Raw genomic sequence first — 5,029 nt, 5'->3', positions numbered from 1 at the left:
AACCGGCGATATCAGAGCAGCCACCAGTTCCACAATATGCTGACTCCAATAGAAAGAACCCTCTGGAGAGATGTCTGATGGGCGGCGAGTCCGATGCTGCCCATTTTATACCATCGCCAAAGTCAAAAGGACCCAATTCACAGATTTGCTTCAGTCCCCACAATACAGTCTAATTTCACATCTTTATTAACACTTTCAAATGTTATCATTAAATAACTGGCTGGAGCGGCGCATCTGCATCTTCTTTGCAAAAGGTTTGAGGGCAGCTCACACTCCTGCAATACTCAGCAGGTCAGCAGCACTGCCTACCCACTTAAAACAACCTTTCTGCATCTGTGGACCAAATCAGTTAGCCAAACATCAGTAATGGGGAAACTCTTACAGACAATAATCAGGGAAACATTAATTGTCACTCGGATAAACGTGTGTTAATAAATGACAGCCAACACACACTTGTTACAGGCAATTCTTATTTGTTTGAGTTCTTTGGTGAAGTGATGCAGACGGTTGATGAATGTAGTGCGGTATGTGATTTTGTATATGGACTTTCAAAAGGCGTTTGATAAAGTGCCACATAGAAGATTTGTTAGAAAAATTGCAGCCCTGCGTTTAAGAGGCAATGGCAGTGTTGAATCAATACAAAAAGCAGTGAGTTGAGGTGAACGATTGTTTTTTTCAGTCTGGTGGGAGGTGTGCAGTAGTGTCCTCCAGGGGTCGCTATTGGGATCATTGCTCTTTTCAAAAATATACTAACGACCTGGGCTTGGGTACACAGGGCATCATTGCAAACTTTAAACAAATTAGGAAATATAATAAAATGTGAGGAGGATAGTAACAGAATTCAGAAGGAGACAGGCAGACTGGTGAAAAGGGCCGACACAGATGGATGCAATTTTAATGCTGAGAATTGTGAAGTGATGCATTTTAGAAGGAAGAACGAGGAGAGGTAATAACAATTAAATGGTAACATTTCAAAAGGACTGCTAAGAGAGTGTGTAAACAGGGGTTTAGGTAAACAAATCTTTGAAGGTGCGGGAAAAGTTGCTGACACTGTTACTAAAGCATGCAGGATACCTGGCTTTATCAATAGAGAAACAGAGAACCGAAGCAAGGAATTTATGCTAAACATTTATAAATCTCTGGTTAAGGCGGAGCTGCAGTATTATGATCAATTCTCTTCATCGCGCATTAAGAGGGATGTAAAGACCTTGGAGAAGGTGTAGAAGTGATTTATTAATATAGCTCCAGGAATGAGCGACTTCAATTACGTGAAGAGATTAGAGAAGCTGGGATTGTTCTCCATCGTGCCGAGAAGTTTAAAGGGAAATTTAATAGAGCTATTGATAATTGTGAGAGTTTATTTTTAATAGAGTTAAAAAAGGAAACATTTTTCCACTGGTAGGAGTGTCGGTAACCAGAGGAAACAGATTTAAGATAATTGGCAAAAGAAGCAGAGGGGAGATTTGGAGAATGGTTCTTTACAAAGCGATATATCGTGATCTGTAATGCGCTGCCTGACATGGCGGTGGGAGCAGATTCAAGAGTAATGTTCAAAAGGGAATTGGATAAATACTTGAAGTGGAAACGATTGTGGGGCATTTGGGGAAAAAAGCCGGTAGTTTTTAGATTTGTCCCTCGGATGCGGGCGTCGCTGGCAAGGTCAGCAGTTATTATCTTCCCTCATTGAGAAGGTGATGGGAATAATTGGATAGTTCTTTTAAGGAGCTGGTAAATGCACAATAGCCCGAATGGCCTCCTTCTGTGCTGTAAGATTCTATGATTCTATCGAATTCTTTATTTCTGCAGTCTAATAACACGGACAGCTCTATAATCAAAGTAAAATATCTAAAACAGCAGAAGATGTTTAAAGAACTCGAAGAATTCTCTGCTGCAAAATTAAGATTTTAACAGGAAATAGCATGGTGTGGTTGTGTACAATCCAAGTTTATGGAAATTGTCCTGGTAATTTAACCCTCTAAGGCCCAGTATTCAATTCAAATAGAAGGCTCATCACCAACTGCTGGGGGGAAACTAGGAATGTGCAATAAACATCGGCCTTACCAGCGACGCCCCAATACAGTGAAATATTAAAAAGACATTTTTGAACAAGGTATTCTAAAGGATTGAAATGATATTTTAAACGGATGGTGTTTGGACTTATAGCATACAATCAACTATATGCAGCTGTATGAGTCAATAAGGGACGAGCCCACGTTTAATGCAGAAATCCCACTGTAAGAATTAAACAGGTTGGTTCAGCTGCCTGAACTCAGCGCGCCCCCTGAGCAGAGTACATATATTGGGATTTCATAATGAGATGGCAAATATGTTTTCTTAATTGGCGTGTCACCATGTATGGAATGCATTCAGGAATATTCGGATCCATAAATAAATAGGAGGGATTATGCAACCTGCCAGTCTCAGCGGGGGCTCCCTCTCTGAAAAAGAAGCTCCTTGGAGAAGAGCAGGTTAGAGCGCCATCCAGAGCATCCACCAGAATCATCGCTTCTCACAAATAATGTCTCAACAATTCATAATTCTTCATATCGAATTCGTTTACTATGCCTTTATTGCAGTAGCCGGTGTTCTCGGTAAGCCATGCCACACGGTTGTTCAGTGTAAAGGAAATTTGGACAGTCCTGTCGCCTATTTACTGAAACCCCTTCAGCCAATCGCACATTCGATGCCTCGTTATTTCACTGAGTCTTTTCTCCAATGGTGAACTTTTGTTGAATTTCCACCAGGGGCCTATATCTCCCGGTGGTGATTTCGTTTTTTTTTGATCCGCTAACAAACTTTGCTCCAGATTGAGCAGGTCTGTTGGAGTTCAGGTATCTAATGAAGGAACATATCTAACTTTATATTGCACTGTGTGTGGGGAATTATGCCGAGTGACACAGGCTGGTTGCGACAGGATCTGATCAATATTTTATATGTTCTGATAATTCAATGGCAAGCAGTTGTCTCTGGATTGTAGGCAGTGAGCACACTCCATGCAATGGGAATTTCATTGTCTCAGGATGCTTGTAAATACTTCAGTGTTTAAAACTATGTTACTTTATCTCCTCGTGCTGTCATGTACTGATGTCATGAGGTGTTGCAGGAACAGCTCTCCACTACAGCACTTGTCGGGGTGATTGTTTCTCATCTCTGAAGAGCCTCCACTGAAATAAGGCTAGCTTCTGGGTATTGAAAGGAGATCTGGCCCAGGTGGATTTGGAACAAAGATTGAGCACTGGGAGGCATTCAGGGAGGAGATAGTGCGGGTACAGTGTGGACACATTCCTATGAGGTAGAAGGATGGGCTCCCAAAGTAAAAGCTTGCTGAATGACTATGAGATTAAAATTAAACAGTTAAAGGTGGCTTATGTTAAATGTCAGGTTCATAATACTATAAAGAAACAAGGGGAATACAAACATGCATAAGAGAACTGGAAAAGGGAAACAAGAGGGGCCAATAGAATATATGACAAAAGATTAGCAAACAACATAAAGGGGAAATGTAAAGTATTTTACGATCGTATAAAAGGCAAATTGGGAGACAAAGGAAGGGTGAGCCGATTAGGGACCAGAATATATGTTAACTTGTGGAGGTAGGGGGAATGGCTGATATATCATTTGAACATTTTGGAAACGTAAGGATGTTAAGCTCAACGTTTATGGAACATTGTTTCGGCCCCAGCTGGCATCTTCCGTCCAATTCCAGGCAACAAACTTCAGGAATGACGTCAAGATATTAGAGTGGGTGCAGAAGAGATTTGTTAGAATCGTGCCAGGTTGGCGGGACTTCAGTTAGGTTGCGAGTTCAGTGAAGCTCGGATTGTTTTCTTTACAACAGAGAAGGTTATTGGGAGATTTAACGGAGGTGTTCAAATTTATGAAGGGTAATGATAAAGGTAATAAGGAGAAACTGTTTCCAGTGAGAGGAGGGTCGGTAACCAAAGGACACAGGTTTAAATTAATTGGCAGAAGAGGCAGTAGCAGATAAGGAGAACCGTTATATGCAGCGAGTTGTTATAATCTGCAAAGCACTGCCTGAAAGGAAGCTGGAAGCAGGTTCAATAGTAACATTCAAAAGCTAATTGGATAAATAATTGAAGAGTAAAAAATTGCAGGGCTGTGGGGTAAGAGCAGGAGAGTGGGAGTAATTGGATTGCTAAAAGAGACGGCACAGGCAAAATGGGCCGAATGGCCTCCTTCTGTGCTGTGGCATTCTACGATTTTCGTTCTTATCATTCATTCATGGCATGTGGGAGTCGCTGGCATGGCCAGAATTTATTGCCGTTCCCTAATTGCCATTGAGAACTTGCTGGCGAGCCACCTTCCTGTACTGCTGCAGTCCATGAGGTGAATCTACCCCCACAGTGCTGTTAGGGAGGCAGGTCCAGGTTTTTGACCCAGTGACGATGAAATAACTGCGATTTATTTCCAACTCACAAAGATGGTGTTCCCATACACCTGCTGTCCTTGTCCTTCGAGATGTTAGAGGTCGCGGGTTTTGGAGGTGCTGCCAAAGATGCCTTGGCATGTTGCTGCAATGCAGCTTGTAGATGGAACACACTGCAACCACGATGCGCCATTGGTGGAATGAGTGAATGTTTAATGTGTTGACTGGAGTAGCGATTAAGCGGGCTGCTTTTCCTAGTTTGTTGTAGAGCTATTCAGTGCTGTTGCAGTGGCACTTATCGATGCAAGAGGAGAGTATTCCATCACACTACTGTTTGTGACTTGTAGAAGGTGGAAATGCTTTGGCGACTCAGGAGAGGAGTCAGTCGCTGCAGATTATCCAACCTCTGACCTGCGCTTGTAGCCACCGTATATATGTGGCTGGTCTCGTGAACTTTATGGTCAGTAGTGAACGTCAGGATGTAAATGGAGGAGCATTCGGCGATGGTAATGCCGTTGAATGTAAAATGGAGGTGGTTAGATTCTCTCTTTTTGGAGGTGGTTATTTCCTGGCACATATTAGGCACGATTGTTACTTGGCATTTATCAGCCCAGGCATGAATGTTCTCCAGTGCTTGCTGCA

Source organism: Somniosus microcephalus, unplaced genomic scaffold, assembly GCF_052327205.1.
Source record: "Somniosus microcephalus isolate GS21.2 unplaced genomic scaffold, FLI_Smic_1.0 unresolved_chr8, whole genome shotgun sequence".
In the NCBI taxonomy this organism is placed as follows: Eukaryota; Metazoa; Chordata; class Chondrichthyes; order Squaliformes; family Somniosidae; genus Somniosus; species Somniosus microcephalus.
Note: the sequence above shows the minus strand (reverse complement) of the source record.